Below are 22260 nucleotides of genomic sequence, written 5' to 3'. Positions count from 1 at the left end.
CACAAAAGGGCCATTGATCAACCTGGAATCTTAAAGCTGATATTCCCAGTTTCTTGAAACAACCTAGATGTCCATCAGCAGATGAATGGATAAGAAAGCTGTGGTACATATACACAATGGAGTATTACTCAGCCATTAAAAAGAATACATTTGAATCAGTTCTAATGAGATGGATGAAACTGGAGCCGATAATACAGAGTGAAGTAAGCCAGAAAGAAAAACACTAATACAGTATACTAACACATATATATGGAGTTTAGAAAGATGTTATGGATAACCCTGTATGCGAGACAGCAAAAGAGACACAGATGTATAAAATGGACTTTGGGACTCTGAGGGACAGGGAGAGGGTGGGATGATTAGGGAGAATGGCATTGAAACAGGTATACTATCATGGAAGAAACTAATTGCCAGTCTTTGTTCGATACAGGATACGGGATGCTTGGGGCTGGTGCACAGGGACGATCCAGAGAGATGATATGGGGTGGGAGGTGGGAGGGGGGTTCAGGATTGGGAACTCATGTACACCCGTGGCAGATTCATGTCAATGTATGGCAAAACCAATACAGTATTGTAAAGTAAAATATAGTAAAAATAAAAATTAAAAAATATGTAAAAAATAAAAAAATATAACATCAAAAAAATAAAAGATAATGACATCTTAGCCATTGAATGAATTCCGATTGATTAGATATGAGCAAGGGTAAAAGGACTGAAAACCAGCACTAGAATCATAAGATAAAGATAATAATAATAACACCTTCCACATATAAAGCACTTAACTTCATCAAAACACTTTCACTTGCATTATTCCCTTTGATTTTCAACAGTATATTTTTTAAAATAAAAATGCCATGTTTATGAAACTCAAAATAAATAAATAAATAAAACAATAGCCTGAAAGTTGGTCTTTAAGATGAGGAAGATTTCTGAATTTCAGGGACTAATGGCTAAGATTATGGGGTTCCAGAGGAGGGTGCCTGATCAGATCCAAAAAGTTGGATAGGACCAACCTTGCATCAGTGGGATCAATTGCTGGAGTGAAACAGAGAGGCCGTTCTGCAGCAGAGACCAGCCAGGAGCCAGGGACAGAGTGAGTCTGCCCCTTCCCCTACAACCATGAAGTCAGGTACCCTGGTCACCTATACCTGCAGATAGCATGCTATGGAGAAGGGTAAAGGAAGGGAGGGAAGGAAAGAAGGGGAAAAACGGAAAGAAAGAAAAAAGGAAAAGGAAGATTGAACATTTATTTAGTCATGCTTACAGAGAATGAATAGGCCATTTTAAGTCATGTGACTGGACTGAGATTATTGGATTGGACTAAATTTAGTTTTTCCTTATGACTCAGTGGGTTGGAAACTTAAATAATGATAGTCACTTGTAGGAAATAATATATGCCGAATTACGTCCCTGCAAACACAGGGGGCTTCCCTGGTGGCTCAGATGGTAAAGAGTCCGCCTGCAGTGCAGGAAACCCAGGTTCAGTTCTGGGTCAGGAAGATTCCACTGGAGAAGGGAATGGCAACCCACTCCAGTATTCTTGCCTAGAGAATTCCCTGAGTGGAGCCTGGTGGGCTATAGTCTATGGGGTCACCAAGAGTCAGAAATGACTGAGTAACTAACACTTTCACTTTCAAGCATAGATGGAAATCCCCCAGCACCTGTGAATGGGACCTTATTTGAAAACAGGGTCTTTGCATGTGTAATCGAATTAACTTAAGGTCATTAGGATGAGCCCTAATCCAATATGGCTGTGTTCCTATGAGTAGAGGACATAGACATGCAAGAGAAGATGATGATGTGATGGAGGGGCTGAGATTGAAATTATGCAGCAGCAAACCATGGAACATGTAGGATTGCTAGCAATTCAGAAGCTAAGAGAAAATCATGGATCCTGTGAGGAAAGCCCTGGGTGCCAAGCTTGGCCCTCCTGACCCCCGGATTTCAACTTCCAGCCTCCAGAATTCTGAGGGAACAAGTAAGTCTCTCTTGTTTAAACCACCCAGCTTAAGGTATTTTGGTACAACTGCCACAGGAAACTAATTAATGCAGAATCCATTTCTTTTTCAAAGAAAATAGTCACATCTCCTAATTAATACTGATAATGATTTCAACACTGTTTTCCTTAAACTCACTTCTGAAATTCAAAGTAGTCTTCAAGGGTCCCTCAAACTAGGGCAGAGATGGAAGCATTATTCTACACCACAGAGTGGACAAGATGAACATGGAGACCTAGGGCGATGGCATATTCTCTGAAGGCTTCTGTTTGGGTTTGGGTTTTGAAAGGGAAGGGCTGGGTTTTTTAAAGTGTTTTCTAAGAATACTTTTTCAGGGTCCTAACTGGTGTGCAGTTAAGGTCATCTAGACAGCCAAGACTCCTGAACCCCATCCTCAGAGATCTTGATTCACTTTGTTTAGAGAAGGAAATCCAAGAATCTACATATTTAGCAAGCACCTTCTAGTGGTTCTCGGGAAGCAGATAGAAAAACCCTACCCAGAAGCAGCCAGGGAAGACCCCAGTTTTCAAAGGTGGCAAGGAGGTCCCATGCTTCTCCTGTCCACTTGGGAAGCTGTCCCACTGTAAGGACTGGCTCTTGGGCATAAAGATGCTCCTCACCTGTAGCGTATCTTGGGGAGGAAGAGAAGCAGGGCTGAAGCAGCTTTATCCCTGGTCCTCTCTCCTTTTCCAAATTAGGACCCGGGACTAGACTCTGGGAGAAAGCCGCCCCCTGGTGGCCATGCTTGGTTTTCCAGGTACTCATGTCAGGAGCTAACCATCCCCACATAAACAGGTGACACTCTATCAATAATACAGGGCAATGGAGCAACTTACTGTGATCTTGACTCATATGGTAATAAATATGAAATAGGAACACAGAGACGGAACTTCCACAGGAAATGGTAATTGGATTTTATGGGTCTTAAATTTCATACCAGAAGAGAAAATCACTAATGGGCTCTGAAGAGCTAAAGCCAGGGTCTTATTTTTTTTTTAAAAGCTCTTGCAGAAGAAAGCAAGACAAAAGTGTAGAACACAGGGTAGAGTTAGGATGAGGTCAGTGGGAGTCAAGACATTTGGAAAGAAAATCTCTGTGTAGTTTTAAGAGGAAAGATTTTTGAGCAATATAAATCAAATGAAATTAAGATTTTTAAAGTGCATTTAATTTTTCAAAGCAGCAAACAGCTATTACAAATGAATTGTGTTTTCTCCTCCCTACCCCATTTCATGGGTTAAATTACAAAATAGAAAAATAATGAATCCCATTGTTCAGTCCTTGGGCCCAACCAATTTCTATTGTTTGCAAGCATCTGTGTATTCATGATAAGATAATTTCATAATCTGACCAAACACCTATTATATGTCAGGCCATTCACATGTTATCTCTGATCATCTGAAAACTTCTACAAGTTAGATACTACTAATCATATTTTCAGATGAGTAATTGATGTTCAAAATAGTTAAATAAACTCACAGTATATAGTGAATGAGGTAGAATTAGACTGAGTCTAAAACTCAAGGACTTCTTGAGTTCTTGCTCACTTCTCTGAAGAACTTGACATGTCTTGAAACTTCATTTTCCATACACAAAAAAGTAATTATAGGAATGGGAATCAATGTTAAATGGGTGTGAGTCATCTCACAGGGGTAGCAAAATGTTCTAAAACTGGGTTGTGGTGATAGTTGTACAATTCAGTAAACTTAATTAAAATTATTAACTTTCACACTTAAAATTGGTAAAGTTTATGACATGTAATCTATATCTCAATAAAGCAAATATAATATGAAAGAAGAATTAATATTGAAACCAAAAGTAGAATGATAATAAGATGTGTGTGTGTTAGTCGCTCAGTGGTGTCCGACTCTTTGCAACCCCACAGACTGTAGCCCACCAGGCTCCTCTGTCCATGGGATTCTCCAGGCAAGAATACTGGAGTGGCTTGCCATTCCCTTCTCCACTCCCTTTTCTCTTATAATAAGATATAAGAGTCTAAAAGAGGGACATCTCTGATGGTCCAGTGGTAAGAATCCACCTTGGAATACAAGGGACATCAGTTCAATTTCTGGTGTCCCTTGGAAAAACCCACATACCATGGAGCAAAAAATCTTGTGCCCCACAACTGCTAAGCCTGTGTGCTTGAGCTCTCAAGCCGCAACTACTGAGCCCAGGTGCAGCAACTACTGAAGCCTGTGCACCCTAGGCCTGTGCTTCACAACAAGAGGAATCACCACAGTGAGTAGCCCTCACAACACAGCTAGAGTAGCCCCCACTCACCACAGCTAGGGAAAGCCAGCACACAGCAAAGAACTAGTGCAGCCAAAAATGGAATAAATAGAGTCCAAGGGAGATACGCCTGGATAAATTCATTTCTCCATAAACTTGGAAATAAGATTAAGGGTAGCCCTGATGAAGAGAGAATTGCCCTCAGCAGAGCAGGCCCAGGGCTTTATGGTAAAGATAGATTTGCCTACATCAGGCTTCCTCTGTGACTGAATTTCTCTATTCAGTGATAACCACTTTTTCAGTGGTTATCCAGTTATCTGTGGCTCTTATTTTTGCCCTCCTAACAAAACCTATTTGCAAAAATTTGTTTATACTAATGTGTAAATGACTAACTTGTACCTAAAGGATCTCCTTTCTGAAGGACATACAAGTAATTTTAAAACTCCAAATATGTAATCATCCTTTCTGTACTGAAAAACACAACAGAACATTTCACTGGGATGTCCAAGTTATTTCAAAATCAACAAACAAAATTCAAACCCGTTATTACCGCATTCCCAACTGCCCCACTGGTCTGGACTCTCCCCATTCTAACTTTCCTAATCCATGTTTCCTTGTCTCCTAACATAAGTCTCAGCCACTCGTAATGTCCTCCATCTCCAAGTACTTCTGGGAAATTCCAGAGATTATGTCTTATCAGTTCTTAGAGCATCTGAACCTGTCACATGACATCTGCCAATTTTTATCTTCTGCTGCTGCTCCAACCCCCTCCATCAGATGCATAAGCAGTCCTCAACCTTTGTTGAGGGACCAGTTTCATAGAAGAAAAATTTTCCACCGACTGGGGGTAGGGGGATGGTTTGGGGATGATTCAAGCTCAGTAGGGTTTGCACTCCTATGAGAATCTATGCCGCTCAGGTGGGAATGCAAGCGAAGGGAAGTGACTGGAAATAAAGATGGAGCTTCGCTCACTTGCCTGTCATTCACCTCTTGCTGTATGACCCAGTTCCTAATCAGTAGTGGTCCATGATCCGGGGACTGGGGATCCCAGAGATACGCCTCATCTTTGCCATAAAAGCACCATTTTGTTACAGATCACCACTTCCACTGTGTCATTCCTTTACCAACTGGCACTCTGCTCTTGATGGATACTTATGCGTCCTCTGGATGAGGCTGCCCACCCAGGCATCTCTGTTGGCACATGGGGACTCAGAAAACCAGAGCTGTGTGCTGTTCTATGTTGAAGTAGGAGAGTTCTCTTTTCCTCTCTCATGTGCTACCCTGTTAGGAAAGTCTCAGATCAGTCCTGTCCTCCTCCCCTCATGCTATGGAAGGAAATCCAGAACCAAATCCAGGGATATTGTCTGAACAAGATCTTCTACTAGGAAGGACCATCAAATAACATACTTGCATTTAATAAAAGGAAATATTACCAAAGCACACATTTTTCATCTTGATGGACAAATCATCCAAGCTCCTTTGCTGTATGTCACCTAGAGCAAAATCACACTGGAGCCTACTTTTATAGCTGCACCTGCAGTGAACTGACCCATCTCCGCAATACCTCCAACTACCCCCAGCTTAGGGACCGGAGAAATTAACCCCACATTGCTGTAGATAACCTGGGCACAGGACAGAATACTGCAAAGCTCCTTACCACAATAAAGCTTCGAAGATATTCACAAATGTCAATTAACAGACAATTGTGTTTTAATTTGTTTAAATCTTCTTATTAGCCTGCTGGAAAGCTACCCTTCTTGTTGATCTGAATGGATTTGGAGGTTTTGGCTTCTGTTCCTTCTCCCCTGATTTTAATCCTGGGCAACCCTCTGAGTATTATTTTTTCAGATTATTCTCTATCAGCACTTCAAAATATCAGCCTTGGTTTTGTTTTGTTTTTTTCCTCAGTCCAAAGAAGCAACATAAATCTGTTGATTTCATTGACATCTCCTGGGGTTCTAAAGAGTCTAAAAATATTGAATGTGACCCCTACATGATCCTCCTAAGTATTATGATCTCTTAGAAGCATTTCTTTATTTTCACTGTCTCATTGTACCTATTACCCAGTACGCATGCACACTTTCACTCTGGGATTTCCAATTCCCCTTCTCTTCACTCTATTAATTGCTCCTTTCTGTGTAGACAGGGTTTGCAATGTATTTCCCTAAACAGCCTGCATGCTTTTGTTTCATTTACTATTTTCAGGAGGAAACCAGACAAGGTCTTTGGAATTGCCTGCCGTGTCTTAGGAAATAAAAAGGAAGGACAAGCCCGTGGTAGTGCTTTCCATCCATCAGGATACCAGATGAAACAGCTAAATCTGCTTCCCTGCCCTGGCACTCACACCCGAGATGCTGAGGCGGGGCCCAAGCAGCACCAGCCTACCACAGCCCCCGAGGAGAATGCCTCAAGCAGGAAGATGCACCTGGCACTCTATGAGTCGTGAAGAAGGGCATCCTGAAACAGTCCTGTCCTTGGCAGAGGTGAAAGTCTAGCTGGAGAAGTAAAACCCACAGACGGGAAACGGTGAGGGAAGAGGAAGTAGCTGCTACACTCCTGGAGGCTGATTCTTAGAGAATTGAAGGAGGGTGGGAGGAGGCATCTGGAGGAAGTGAGACTTGGGCTGATCTTTGAATGAGCGGGATTAAAAACAGGCAGGAGGAACAGGAAAGCATTTGGGGTAGTGGGTGAGCAATTAGAGAAATGACGGAAAGGAGGCTGGGGCCAGTGAAGCAAAAGCCAGCGCCTTCAAGGGTAGAAAACAAGGGGTCTCCTTGGACCAGAAACACTGAGGACGCATAATCCTAGAACAGGAGCCCTGATCCTAGAGGAACAAGGTGAGAGAGCCCGGACCAGGACCCAGAGAGGGCAACTCGGAAGGGACCCCCTGGCAGCACCTGTGGTCTTGAAGATGGAGGCAATCCCACCCCAAGAGATCCCACAGGAAGGGAGCCAGGGGAGGCCCAGCCTGACCAAGTGCCACCCGCTGCCACTCCCCAGTCTCATGCTAAGCACTGGCTAGGACCACAAGCTACCAGAGGACCTCTTGGCGGCTCTGAAGGTGAGCAGCAGACACCTGGATGGACAGGGACAGATAGCAAATCTGGAAGGGTGCAGATAGGAGTCAGTAAACGAATCGCCTGGAGGCAGGGCCAGCAAGTCCTACAGCAGCTCAAGCTGGACCTGATGGGTGTTTAAGCTCAATGTAGAGGATGCTGCTTTCTGAACAGGTGAACTGCAACCGGCCCTCTAGTCCCCCAGGTCTCTGCTCAGATATTGCATGAGCGCCCCAGACCCCAAACACATTCTAACACATCAACCCTGTTTTATTTCCCTGGCAGCTCTCATCTGCAACAACGCTGTTCCCTTTGTTGATTTTTATCCTGTGCTCCCAGGAGAGTCAAGTTTCTCAAGAACCTCTCCTGTTCCTCACTGAGAACAATGCCCGAGTCCTCACTCATTGAAACCTAGACAATGATCACTCTTGGACAGAACAAAACACACAAGCCCAAGATACAAATTGTGCTAAAAGCACACTCATGTCTACGAAGGAGCTAGGGAGCAGGGCGGGAACTGGGAGGGACAGTGGTAAAGACTTCTTTTCTGCTAAATGTCACAGGGTGACATGTTCTTCCCTGGTCATATCAGGTGGCCAAAAAGTATGAGAGGTGGGGCTCCCTGCCACCTCCAGTGAACTGTCTCTGCCCTTACTTCATGGAGCTGGTAAGGTTCTCCAATCTGACAGCCCAGATACTACCTACATGATGTCTCTCTCTCTCTCTCATTTGCTAAAGCCCGGGAGGCAGCTCACAAAGCTCTGAGCTCCGAGGTTCTTTCCGGCTGCTGGGTCCCCAGCCATACATGGATTTCTGCTGCACCCATTTCCTGGGGGAGGAAGGTCTGTTCTGACATCAAACAGTCCGTCAGCATCCCTATTTCAGAAACTGCTGGCATGATGAGTGGGCCGCACAGAGGTAGTGGGAGACGATTAGCTCATCTCTAATTATATGGGATTTACGATTAGGCAGCAAGTTTATTTTGGAACACTGCAATAACAAGAGGCACAGTACTGGAGGACGAGGGGGAGGAGTTCTAGCTTGGCCTTTAGAATATAATGGCTTGTCATTGCCATGGAAACCAGCTCCCTGGGAGTTTGCAGGCACCTTGTTCTATAATTATAAGAGATCTGATAAGGGCTGGGGGGGTGGGGATGGTGGTGTGTGTGTATTTTTTTCTTCATAAATCGTATTCAGTGGCTGAAAATAGAAGGACCTGGAGAACAAAGCCTGTTATTAACCACCATCTGCTAAGAAGCGGCTGCACTTCAGCTGCCTGGAGAGGCTGTTACTGCAAGCTCTGCAGATGTGCCCAGAATGCCAGGAGTTGATCTGGACGAACTGTGCCTGCAGAGGAAAGGGGTGTGTCCAGTCAAATCAGGTGGGAAAGGGATTTCAGGCTGAAATGACTCTGGTCGGGCTTGTTGGGATGGATGTACCCACTATCTGAGGGGGAGCTGCCGACATTCCTCACCCCAGGAGAACGGGCAGGATCTCCTCCCTCCCTCTTCCCACGTACCCCTCACTCCCAAATTTCATGGCCAAGTGCAATCCCAGCCATCCCAGCCTTGGGACTTGGACTTTAGCATATTTCTTAAGCTTTCTGCACCTCTGTTCTTTTGCAATTAAAAATTCAATTCTTAAGAGGATTAAACAAAATAATTACGATAAAGGGAACATGTTCGGCAAACCGTAGTTTGTCACACACAACTGGACTCTCGGGAGAACGGAGTCTTACTTTGAGAGAAAATTGCCCTTCATTAAAAATCAGACCCCCTCTCTTCCAGTTGAATGCTTTTATCAATAATTCCACAGTAGAGATGAATCTGTGCACAGAGCAGCAATGGAGATGTAGACATAGAGGACAGACTTAGGGACACGGGTTGGGGAGGAGAGGAAGAGGGTGAGATCAACGCAGGGAGTGCCACGGATGCAGATGCACTAACATATGTAGATAGACGGCCGAGGGGGATTTGCTGTGTGACTCAGGAAACTCTAACGGGGGCTCTTAATGACCTAGTGTGGGAATGTTTGGGAGGTGGGAGGGAGATTCAAGAGGGAGGGGGACATATGTACACCTATGGTTAACTCATGTTGATGTATGACAGAAATCAGACCCCCCAAAAAACTGTAATTCCCACAACAAACCTGGGAGGTGGTATTATTCACATTTTAAAAGCTAAATAAAGACCTTATGGCTCAGAAAGAAAAAGTAATAATAATTCCACAGTAGATATTAGAGAGACTAGGATTGGGACTTCCCTCGTGGTCCAGTGACTAGGGCTTCATGCTCCCAATGCAAGGGGCTTGGGTCTGATCCCTGGTTAGAGAACTAGATCCCACATGCTGCAACTAAGAGTTTGCAAACTTGAAAAAAAAATTTTTTTTAAAGATCCTGTATGACAGAACTAAAGATTCTGCATGCTTCAATGAAGATCAAATAACTCATGTGCTATTTGGCACAGCCAAATAAATTAATAAATAAAAATATATAAATAAAAAATAAAGAATAAATAAAGAAATAAAGAAAATCTTATAACAATACCTTTGATTTGTATATTATTTTATAGCTTAAAAGTGTTTTCATCCTCTTTTATTGGGGTGTATGTTGCCTTAATGGAGAGAGCACTGTCTGCATTGATTCATTTATAAGGAAGCCCAGGCAGTTTGGAAAGTTGTTTTTCTAAAGGGCCTTCCCTTTTTAAAAATGGGTCATGGTCATTAAAAATGAAGCCTAGCAGCTCTACGGCTGTGTATGTTAAGGGCACTGAGTCAATAAAATCTCCAGGAGCTTTTTTCTAAAGCTATTCAAACTCTAAAGAGTCCATCCCATTACCTTCTAAAAGCAGGAAATGGGTGAGAAGAATAGAGGACGATGCTTCATTTTATTCATGACCCAGCCCACCACTGTATTCAATTTGTATTCTTTAAAATCCAGAGACACATTTGGGGAGAAACGTCGTTCTTGCTCTCTCCTATTATCAATATAAATAATTCCCATGGATCGCTCATCACTTCTGGAAATAGGAGAAGAATGCTTACTGCTCAGTGTCTACTATCAGCTAGGATTATGTAATGTTTCAAGTAAGAGAATCCCAAATGAACAGTGGTTAAAGGGAGATCACGAAGCGTTTATCCCTCAAGCAGGGCTCCAGAGGTAGAGCACAGGACTGGCTGGGGCGCTCTGTTCATGGTGTTCTTAGGGACTCATTTCACCGCTTTGCTGTCTCCACGGCCTGGCCTCCTCCTCATGGTTCACTGGGGTGGCTAGGGCACTGGCTCTCACAGCCACATTCCACAGAGTTGGATGGAGAGGGGACAGAGCGTACAAGTTGCCTGCCTTTTGAAGGAGGTTCTTAGGAGGCTCCATACAACAGTTCTGCTCACATCACCAACAGTGGAGGCTGGAAAATGATGTCTTTTGGCTAGGCCACTGGGTTCCCAGCTTAAAGCCTGGGGTTCCAGAAGCAGGGGAGGTGGCTTTTAGGGAAAACCAGCATTCCCCATCTGTGTTTTTTACACTTTGATTTTGCTTCCACATCCTTTTTTGCCAGGTGACACCCTCAGAGTCATCCTCAATTACAGATTCAACTACATGGAGCCAGGAAGTTTCTGGATGGCCTGAGCTAACCAGGGCCCTTGTGGTAAGTTTGGTTAGTTATTCAACAAACACATCTGCTGCTCCTGGATGTGCAACCACACTGTAGGAGTGAAGGAATAGTTTAAGCGTCACTTCTAACCTCAGGAGCGTACCTTTCTATGAGAAAACACGACAACCTCAAAACCCATGGTTGACAACAGCCAGAAACCAGCCTAACCTGGTCTAAGCAAAAGCAGGAACTTACTAGAAAGATCATAGATGACCTCATAGATGTCTAAGACAGGAGACTATGTCTGGATCTCCAGGGGATGAGGATCAGGCCCTCTCAAGCCGTGCAGGCTCCCACTCTCCCTGCCTGTGTCTCTTTCTTGTTGATTGTCTGCTTTCTCTGTAGAGAGGATAACAAGCTTCCGACAGTTTCTGAGCATTTCATTTGGTAGCTTTAGCAGCCTAAGAGAAAGAGAGACCAGACATTCACTCTGGTTCAAAGTCAGGAAACACCAAGAAGAAATCCATTGGTTCACCTTAGTCCAGTGCTAACCCCAGGACAATCAGGTGTATCCAGGTGGGCAAGGCCAGCTGAACCTCAGGGACAGGACAGGAGGAGGGCAGTTTCTACAAACAGGTGGCTAGAGGGATAGATTAGACCAGTAAGTATCCATAGCAACAGTCATTCTCCTATGATCAATTTCCACAAGAGGTCAAAGTTCTCTGGGAAACAGCCACAGAGTCATTGTCACTGAGTGCTGCCTCACTTGGCTCTGGCCTCCAGGTTTCCAGGTTACCTTCTTATGTGTCCTGAAGAAACAGGCTCTCTGCCCACAGCTCCAAAATGGCAGACATGTGAACCTTCCAGACCTGGCCCAGGGAAGGGCTCACCTCCAAGCCAGTGGGACATCAACATCCAAGAAAGTATCAGGCTAGATTATTTTGTCCCCCACCATAAATTTGACCCTGGAAAGAGGCCTCTTGAAAAGTGAGCCCAAATGCAATTACATCCACCCAGGAGGAAGTGATGCCTGGGTACTCACACATCTCAGGATGAGTAAGTCCCTAACGGTACTCTGAAAACCCTCAGCATTTCCACCTCAATATTCAACAACTCATAATCACCAGAAGCAGGTCAAATTAAACTCCCATGAAAATTTTTTTAAAAACTTAAATGTATCCCTTGCCAAAGAAAAATTGACTCCATAGCTACTGTCTGGATATACAGCATTAAATATCCCACCCCACCCTGAGGTCACACTGCTCAGGGTCATTTTTAGATAAGTTAACACCATCTCCTGTACACAAAGTATCTCATCTCCCATTATTTTATCTTCAGCTTTTCTCAAGAGTGAGAAAAACAAAAAGACTAAACATACCACCTGGGTCTCCAAAGCATTCATCATGAAGGATTCACAGCTGTTGCTAGAATACTCCTACTTGCCTCTCTGTGGCTGCCTTTAGATAAACTTTGCTGCTATTCCTCAGAGCACAGAACAGCAGTCTCCCAGTGGCCACCTGACTTCCTGTCAGAGCAGCAAGAGAAAAGCAGAGGTAACAAGTGGGGCACTCAGCTCTCTGTGCTCCAGGAACTGAGCACTGGGCTGCATGACTCACCCAGGCTGTGCAACATGGTCTTCGGGAGCTAACCCAGGAGCACCCCCCCCCCACTTGGGAGCATCATAGCAGTTAGCATCTTGGACACACTACTGAACTGTAGACATTTAGGGTCCTAGCCACAGTCCCATGACTTTCTGTGGAAACTAAAGTCATCTAATCTTTCTCATCCTTGCTGACCTCCAAAATAGGATAATGCCTCCTTCAAGAAACACATATTGGTGTATGAAATTCCTTTGAAACTGCAGATAGTGTGACGAATTTTTTGGCATCATAAACACAGAGATTAAAGACATAGCTATTGAAATGAAGAACTACATACAAGCAGGTCTATGCATAGAGACAATAACTTACAGGGCTTTCCAGCAGCCAGTGTCAATAAAGGGCTTCCCTGGTGGCTCAGATGGTAAAGAATGTGCCTGCAATAAGGAGACCTGCGTTCTATCTCTGGTTTGGGAAGATCCCCTGGAGGAGGGAATGACTACCCATCCCAGTATTCTTGCAATGGAGAATTCTTGCCATTCTTGTCCATGGAGAACTCCATGGACAGAGAACTCCATGGACAGAGGAGTCAGTAAAAACTAGAGATCAGCCATCAGAAATGGGGTCAGGGTCAGACCCCTAATTCCTATTTTCTTTATTCTCTTCCTGGAGAAGTTCCTTCACTGAGTTCTTGCAAGGACCTAACCATCTTCATTTATAAATTAAATGTGTACTTTTTTTGTTTTAAAAAATGAAGGCACAATATTAAAAAATTACATCAATGCTTCTGACTCCTAAAATATAAATTCACAAAATAAAATCCATTTTACTTAAGTTTTTTAAAAACCTTTTTTATCTGTCCTATCTCTTGCCTTTGAAATCAACCTGACACATCTTTGAGCCAAGGACACATGACACCCAGGCTAGCTGCAAACACCCATCCAGCCACAGAAAATACGCGGAACTTCTCTTTCCCCTACTTTCCCTTCTCCAAATCTCATCTCTGCCTCTCAGTGATCTCCTGGCTCTTTAATTTCAACTTCAGTCTTGCCTCTCAGCTTGGAGACATTTGTTCAGAGTTTGAGTTCCTACCTTGTGCCCAGCACTCTTTGCTCACCCATCAAAAACCTGTAGCCACCTGGGGCTCATGGTCCTGTTTACTCTTGATTCCACGAGTTAGAATATTGGTTTCTACTAACAGGTTCTGAGTTGTCTGGATGAGGCATGGTTTAACCCCTTGGGTCTCCAATGTTAACTCCATAATCAAGAAAAGGAGAGAGTGAACATAAATGCTATGTGGAACTTTCTAGAAACCAGATTCAATAAAACCCAATCATCTACAACTGACACACAGACCCCTAAAGCAGAGGCATTTCAGTTCCCACAGCTTCCTTCCATGGACTTTCGATAGAAAATGGTCAAGGTGACCTCAGTTCCTCTTGACATCCTCTTCTAGACGGAGACACTGGGCTGGATATGTCCATTATACACCATAGGGCTGTTCTCTCTGGAGCCATTTAGAAGATTTGGGAAGAGAAAACAAAATACCTTCTTCAAAACAGAAGTTCCAAGTAATTGAAGCATCAAATTTACTTGGGTTCAATTTCTAGCAATTTTGATGCACTATGTCTGTCCCTGAACAATACTTTGAGGTGAAAAAAATAAGCAAATAGATTCATTTCCAGTACTAGTTTGAAAATTAGCCACTAGGTGATGGGTTTCATCAACTTGCTTTTTCAGGTACTTTAAAGTGTTTTTAGTTTGGCCCAACATAGAATTTTATAAGAAGAGCAAAATTTTCAAGGTAAGTTGGAAGCCAGCAAGTGACTCTAAATTTCAGCATCTCAACAGCACATCAAATACTTGTGAAGCCAAACAGATGCAAAGGTGCTATAAAACTGGTAACAAAGGAAATTAATCATCCAGTGTTCTCTGTGCAAAATTTGTAGCAACCAAAGCATAGAAGAAGCCCTGAAACAGAAGAGCAGAGAAAGGAAGTAAAAAGAATTTATGTTACCCATCCCTTTTCCTTGTAAAACTCCACCTTGGAGACATTGGCCTGTGCTTCCCAAGAAGCTGGTAGCCAGTCTCCTACTGCAAAGAAATTAGTCTCTGAAATGATCTCTGTAACATACAGTAGCAGTCACTAGTGCTGCCTACCAAGTATTTCACTCTCTTTCCTAGATCTATGATGGGATTGTGTGTGTGTGTGAGTCGTTCAGCCATGTCCGACTCCTTTGTGATGCCATGGACTTAGCCCACCAGGCTCCTCTGTCCGTGGGATTTTCCAGGCAAGAGTCCTGGAGTGGATTGCCATTTCCTTCTCCAGGGGATCGTCCCAATCCTGGGGATCAGACCCGTGTCTCTTGCATCTCCTGCATTGGCAGGCGGGTTCCTTACCACTAGTGCCGCCTGAGAAGCCCATATGATAGGACTGTGCCTCTCCAATCCCTTGAGATTAGATATAGCCATATGACTCACCGGCCTGAGAAAAGTGATGTGTGTCACTTCTGGTCGGAAGCTTTAACACCCAGGACACAAGTAGCCACACTCCTTTTGCTTTGGCTGATGTGACCGGAAGCTCTCCAGATAATGGCTTCTCCAACAGTCTGAAGCCTACAGTGAGTACTCAGAAACAGTGAGAATTGAACCTACTATGTTAAGGCTCTGAGAGTTGGGGGTTGTTTGTTACCAAGCGTGACCCCACCCATGCTCATTGCTACTCATCTGTCCTAAAAGAGGGTTGTCAGATATTCCTCAAAAATACCAGACCTTCAGTGGATACAAGGATAAAACACAGGAACTTAGTGTTTTAAGAAATCAAAAGCATTTATATTTTGTAATATTTACATTTTAGAAACTGTAATATTTACATTTTAACTATGATAACTATATAGAGGGGGAGCTGTCAGATTTTTCTGTATAGGACCAGATAGCAAATATCTTAGCCTCTGTGTGGGCCATATGGTCTTTGTCGCAAGTACTCAACCCTGCCAATGGCTTACAAAAGTAGTCCTAGACAACATCTAAGTGAATTCCAATGGCTGTGTTTCAGTAATACTTCACTCTCAAAAATACATCGTTGGCCACATTTGGCCCATGGGCCATGGGTCTGCCAACTCCAATAGACAGCATTGAAGGCATCACAGAATTGACTTTATACTGGCTTTTCCCATCGTTCAGCTTCACTTGTTGACTTACACATTTTTAATTACACTGAGAAATTCTTCTACAACTGAATTCAAGACAGGAATCAAAGTAGGAGATAACAATTTGTAGAGCTTCTATTGATTAAATAACTGTGTGGCCCCACAAGGAAAGATATGGTATAGTTAAAGTTAAGAACTTCATCATAAAGGGAATTAGGAAAGAGGCCTTTTCTTCCTACATGAGATCATTAATTTTTTTTTCTTCCATGGTTGGATATTTACCAGAAATGCAGCATGCACTGAAGCTAAAAAAATGCAGTATAACAACTACCCAAAGGACACATTTCCTTGGCTACCTTGCATAAGATTAAAAAACTTCTTTTTAAAATGTTCAAAAAATATACTGGAAAATAATTGCTTATACAATGCAAATGTAATCTTTTTTTTTTTTTTCAAGAAAAACACTTTATCAAGGAATTAAATTTTCTCATAATGAAATAAAGGGCCAATGTATTTCTTATTTTGAGCAGTGACCATTCTGACTACAGATATAAGTGAACAGAATAAATGCGGTTCTGGAACTGCTACCTAATGTAAGAGGGTGAATTATTGGCTCTGAGTTCTTTCTTTCCCCCTCATCTTTGTCAGCTGACTCCACAGTGCACTTCTCCATCCCATTGATGGTAGGCCCAGGCATTTGACTTGTTTTGGCTGACAGAATGTCAACAAAATGACAGTGTGCCATTTCAGAGCAGAGGCCTTTAATGATTTCCTATAAGTTTGCTCCCTGTCTTGTACTTCTGCCATCTTCCATGAGGAAAGCATGTGCTTTACAGCTGCTCTGTGATCTCAAAAATAAGTAACAGACTTGAACCCAACTCTGAGCCTAGAGTAGAACTGTTCCCACTAATCTACAGATTTGTGGGTGGAGAAATTAATGTTTGTTGTTGTACACCACCGAGATTCTGGAGTCATTTTTATGCCATATTATCACATCAATAGTTGACTAATACAGCTATTACTGACCTTTTTATTACTTAATCAGAAACCGTTTTCACAATGACATATGAAAAAGTATAATTTGTAAATAAATGGTCATCAGTTCAGTAACAATGTTTCAACTCACTCAAGAAACTGAGCCATCAAGTGTGATTAAAGCTAAGAATTTCATGTAAGTCATTTTCAAAAACCTCTGAACTTTTCCAGTTTTTAAATAGTGCAACAGGATAGTATTATGAAGTATTAACAAATGTGTCCTCAAGTATTCCCTTTGTTTCTCTGAATTATTATCCATAGGACCTTTTCTTAGCCCACCAGCTAGGAAAGAGACACATTAACTTAGGAAAGAATGTTTCCAACAATGGATCGCAAGCTATTAATGGTTCACAAAATCAATTAAGTAGGTCTGGCTTCCTGGTGGCTCACAGGGTAAAGCGACTGCCTGCAATGCAGGGGATCTGGGTTCAATTCCTGGGTTAGGAAGATCCCCTGGAGAAGGAAAGGGAAACCCACTCCAGTACTCTTGCCTGGAAAATCCCATGGATGGAGAAGCCTGGTAGGCTACAGTCCATGGGGTCGCAAAGAGTCGGACATGACTGTGCAACTTCACTTTCAACCAATACATTTTAAATGAAAATAGAATAGAAAACACCAGACTCATACGTAAAAAGGTAAACATACATAAAAATACATAACATACTTAAAATTGTAAGCATTGCTTTCCAAATATATATGGAAAAAACTGAGGCTGAAATATGATAGGTCAAAATGATTAAAAACTTTTGAGAGACACTACCTTAAAGGAAGTTTATTTTAATGGAAACAGCTGTGCTTAGTAGCTCAATCTTGTCTGACTCTTGCGACCCCGTAGACTGTAGCCTGCCAGGCTCCTCTGTCCATGGGATTCTCCAGGCAAGAATAATGGAGTGGGTTGCCATTTCCTTCTCAATGGAAACAGAGGACTCAAATATTTGGCTCTAGTACAATACTGGACCCTTCCGCCAATTCTAATTAGCACTTTACTTTCTACATCATTCTGAGGCCATAACTACATACAATATAAAATGGAAAAGACCACAGCAAATTATATGCTAAACAGTGAGTTACTAAAGTCATTCCCATTAAAATCAGGACCAAGATAGGAATGTACATTATGACCACTACTTCTCAATAATGTTTAGAAACATTTAGCTAATGCCCAAAAGCAAAATAAACAAAACATGAAAAAGAAGATAAATATCTTTCTTCCTTTTAGATGACATTATTGAATAAAACAGAATTAATTTGATAAAGGAGCTAATTACAAAATAAATATTATAAATTAACATTTTTTATGCAGATTAACAATAACCAATTAGAAATGTAAGTGAAAAAATTCTACATTGTGATTGAAACTGTATATAGGGACAAGTATGTTTTTTAAAGGTATAGTACATAAGTGAAGAGGCAAGCCACAGCGTAGGAAAATATATCTGCAAAGCATATATCCAACAAAAAAACTAATATTCAGAATATAACAAAAAATTCTTTAAAATCAATGAGAAAAAGACAGGCAATCCAAGTTTTTTAAGGCAAAAGCTTTAAACCAGACACTCATGAAAGAGTCTACCCAAATGATCAATAAACATATGAAAGATACTAGGCATCATTAGTCCCAATGAGCTATACTACGTACTCATCATAATGGCTAACATTTTAACAACTGACAATGCTAAGTTGGCAAAAATGGAAACAAATGGAACTCTCACAGTGCTGGCAGTAGCGTCAGTTGGTACTGGTACTTTGGAGAAGGTCTGGGATTCTCTGTTAGGGTGAATAAGCAAATGTACAATCCTGTTTCTTGCATATACTCAATGAAAATGTGTATATAGGTGCACCAATGTACATGTATAAGCTTGCTTTTAGTATTATTCATAGCAGCCCAAACTAGAAACAACCCCCCCAAATGTCCATCAACAGTAGAACGGAGGGATAGAAATGTAAAATGCTGCAGCCACTGTGGAAAATGGTATGGTAATTCCTCAAAAAATTAAACATAGAATTATTTTAATTCCACTTATGGATACTCAAAATAATAGAAAGCAGAGATCTGAGTGGATATTGGTACACTCATGTTCATATGAACAATATTCACAATAGTCAAAAAATGGTAGCAAGCCAAGTGCCCATTAATAGATGAATGGATATCTACAAAATAGTTTTATTCGGCCTTAAAAGGAAGGTAAGTCTTATATATATCCCAACATATATGAACCTTGAAAACATGTTAATTGAAATAAGCCAGATACAAAAGGACAAATATTTTATGATTCCACTTATCTGAGGTCCCTACAGTAGTCAAACTCACAGGGGTAAAAAGTAGAATGGTAGTTGGCAGGCATTGGGAGAAAGGGGAACAGGAAATTATTGTTTAATGGGTATGGAGTTTCAGTTTGGATGATGAAAATTTCAGGAAATAGATGGTGGTGAATGGTTGTGCAACAGTTTAAACATACTTAATGCCACTGAACTAAACACTTCAAGATGGTTAAAATGGTAAATTTAACCATATATAAATATGTTATATATACTTTACCATAATAAAAATTTCAAGAGTAAAATGGATTATGATATATTTTATATAATGTAATAATGTTTAACAATGAAAATGAACAAACTACTGCTACACAATATCATAGATTTAAAATTTTTGTTATCCAGTAGCTTAAAAATGTACATGTGCACATTTGAATATGTATATAAACTAAACAATGACAAAAATAAATGCAAAGGAACAATTTTACATCCTTAGGACTTTAGAAAATACATTTCTAGCAGTTTTGGAATTGCATTACATTCCAAGTTTAACCACAAAGCTTTCTGAAAGCTGAGGCCAAGAAAATTTCAAATGATCAAAGCAAATATTTACATAACTTTTCTTTTCATATTTTTCCAAAATTTAATAAAAAAGAAGCAAAAATATCAGACTATTTTTTTCATATTGGGCCGAGGCCTCCCTTCCCTAAACTGCATTGTCAGTTGCCTCCTGCAGCATTCTGAGGTTGTAACTATGTAGAAGACCATCTGACTAGGAGATGAAATAGACAAGGCAGAAAATGGTCACTTCTAAGGTGTGAGATATGGAAGAGACAGGTGGGGAGTCAGGAATGGCCATTGGAAAAGTGTCCTGCAGAAACAGCAAATTTTTCTTTACTGTTTTTGATGCAGAAAGAATGACGGATTGTTTCGAGACGAATCACATTGCAGACAGTTATTCAACAGTTATAGGGAGAGAAGATGCCTGCACAGTTAGCCAAGTGTGATGGTGATGGGAAATGTTGAGCTGGAAGAAGCACAAGCTGGAATCAAGATTGCCAGGAGAAATATCAATAACCTCAGATACGCAGATGACACCACCCTTATGGCAGAAAGTGAAGAGGAGCTAAAAAATCCTCTTGATGAAAGTGAAAGAGGAGAGTGAAAAAGTTGGCTTAAAGCTCAACATTCAGAAAACTAAGATCATGGCATCTGGTCCCATCACTTCATGGCAAATAGATGGGGTAACAGTGGAAACAGAGTCAGACCTTATTTTTTTGGGCTCCAAAATCACCGCAGATGGTGACTGCAGCCATGAAATAAAAAGACACTTACTCCTTGGAAGGAAAGTTATGACCAACCTAGATAGCATATTCAAAAGCAGAGACATTACTTTGCCAATAAAGGTCCATCTAGTCAAGGCTATGGTTTTTCTAGTAGTCATGTGTGGATGTGAGAGTTGGACTGTGAAGAAAGCTGAGCACTGAAGAATTGATGCTTTTGAACTGTGGTGTTGGAGAAGACTCTTGAGAGTCCCTTGGACTGCAAGGAGATCCAACCAGTCCATTCTGAAGAAGATCAGCCCTGGGATTTCTTTGGAAGGAATGAAGCTAAAGCTGAAACTCCAGTACTTTGGCCACCTCATGTGAAGAGTTGACTCATTGGAAAAGACTCTGATGCTGGGAGGGATTGTGGGCAGGAGGAGAAGGGGATGACAGAGGATGAGATGGCTAGATGGCATCACCGACTTGATGGACGTGAGTCTGAGTGAACTCCGGGAGTTGGTGATGGACAGGGAGGCCTGGCATGCGGCGATTCATGGGGTCGCAAAGTGTCGGACACAAGTGAGCAACTGAACTGAACTGAACTGATGCATAAGCACTCAGCCTCATCCCTTAAGATCTGAAAGGAGGATGCTGGCAGCATTCTGGCAGACAATGGGAGGAACCAAAGGCAACTCCTGCCACTAGCCAGGGAAGCCAAGCCCAACTAGCCCTTCACTGCTTCAATGGCAAAGAAACAGAAGAAAGCAACACGGAGCCTAGGAAGCAATGCAGCATGACTAGAGAAAAAGGAAATGGTGCACTTAGGTTGCAGAGGAAGAGCATAATTTTTATAAGAGCAAAAATCATTTAGTTTTCATGTCAATGTATGGCAAAACCAATACAGTATTGTAAAGTAAAATAAAGTAAAAATAAAAATTTTAAAAAAATAAAAATAAAAATAAAATGAATGAGAAACACTCAAATTAAGCTAAAGTTTTTCCCAAGCTCATAGCCTTATACTACTCTGCTTTTTTTTCTTAATTAATTTTTATTGGAGAAGAGTTGCTTTACAATGTTGCATTAGTTTCCACCATACAGCAAAGTGAAATCAACTCTACATGTACATATATCCCTTCTTTGGGGGAGATTTCCTTCCCATTTAGGTCACCACAGAGCACTGAGTTCCTTGAGCTATACAGTAGGTTTTCATTAATTATACATAGTATCAATAGTGTATATACATCAATCCCAATCTCCCAATTCAATCCACCCTCCTTTCCTTGTTTTTGTTTTTAAATGTATCTCCTTAAAAAATTATATACCTAACCTGTATAATATCACATATGAAACGAATCGCCAGTCCAGGTTCGATGCATGATACTGGATGCTTGGGGCTGGTGCACTGAGATGACCCAGAGGGATGGTACAGGGAGGGACGAGGGAGGGGGGTTCAGGATGGGGAACACGTGTATACCTGTGGCATATTCATGTTGATGTATGGCAAAACCAATACAATACTGTAAAGTAATTAACCTCCAATTAAAATAAATAAATTTATATTTAAAAAACAACAACAACAACAACAAATTATATACCTAAATATTGGGTTAAATAATGTTCCCCCAAACCTCACATCCACCCAGAACCTCAGAACTGATCACTTTAGAAGTAGAATCTTGGCAGATGTAATTAGATGTAATTAGTTAAATTAAGATGAAGTCTTAGAGGATTAGGGTGGGCCTTACAGAAAGGCCTTACAGGGTGGTGTACTTAAAGGAAGAAGAGATACATAGAAACCCACCCAGGGGAGGCCATATAAATATGGAAGCAGAGATAGGAGGTATACACATACAAACCAGAGATTGCTGGGAGCCTCTAGAAGCTAAGAAGCAAGGAAGACTTTCCCACTGGAGCCTTCAGAAGAAGTTGAGCCTTTCTGACAGTTTGATTTTGTTCCTAGAAAGATGCCTACTTTGTAACAATTGGTAACAATAGCCTTAGGAAGCTAATACAGTAAGATATACAAAAGAGCATACACATGTAAATTGACAGTTCAAAAGCAATAACAATAACATAAACATCCAT

At 41.6% G+C, this 22260-nt stretch overlaps 1 long non-coding RNA gene across 1 annotated transcript; it reads left to right on the top strand.

Annotated features, from left to right (window-relative positions):
* The first annotated feature begins 8528 nt into the window (after positions 1-8528).
* LOC121818536 (uncharacterized) lies at positions 8529-21564 on the top strand. The gene is made up of 3 exons (XR_006058504.2): positions 8529-8660; positions 10834-10923; positions 19823-21564. It is a non-coding gene; the product is annotated as an uncharacterized LOC121818536 (long non-coding RNA).
* Positions 21565-22260: the final 696 nt, after the last annotated feature.

The sequence above is a fragment of the Ovis aries genome, chromosome 2 (assembly GCF_016772045.2).
Source record: "Ovis aries strain OAR_USU_Benz2616 breed Rambouillet chromosome 2, ARS-UI_Ramb_v3.0, whole genome shotgun sequence".
Lineage (NCBI taxonomy): Eukaryota > Metazoa > Chordata > Mammalia > Artiodactyla > Bovidae > Ovis > Ovis aries.
Note: the sequence above shows the minus strand (reverse complement) of the source record. Positions and strands in the feature narration are given on the sequence as shown.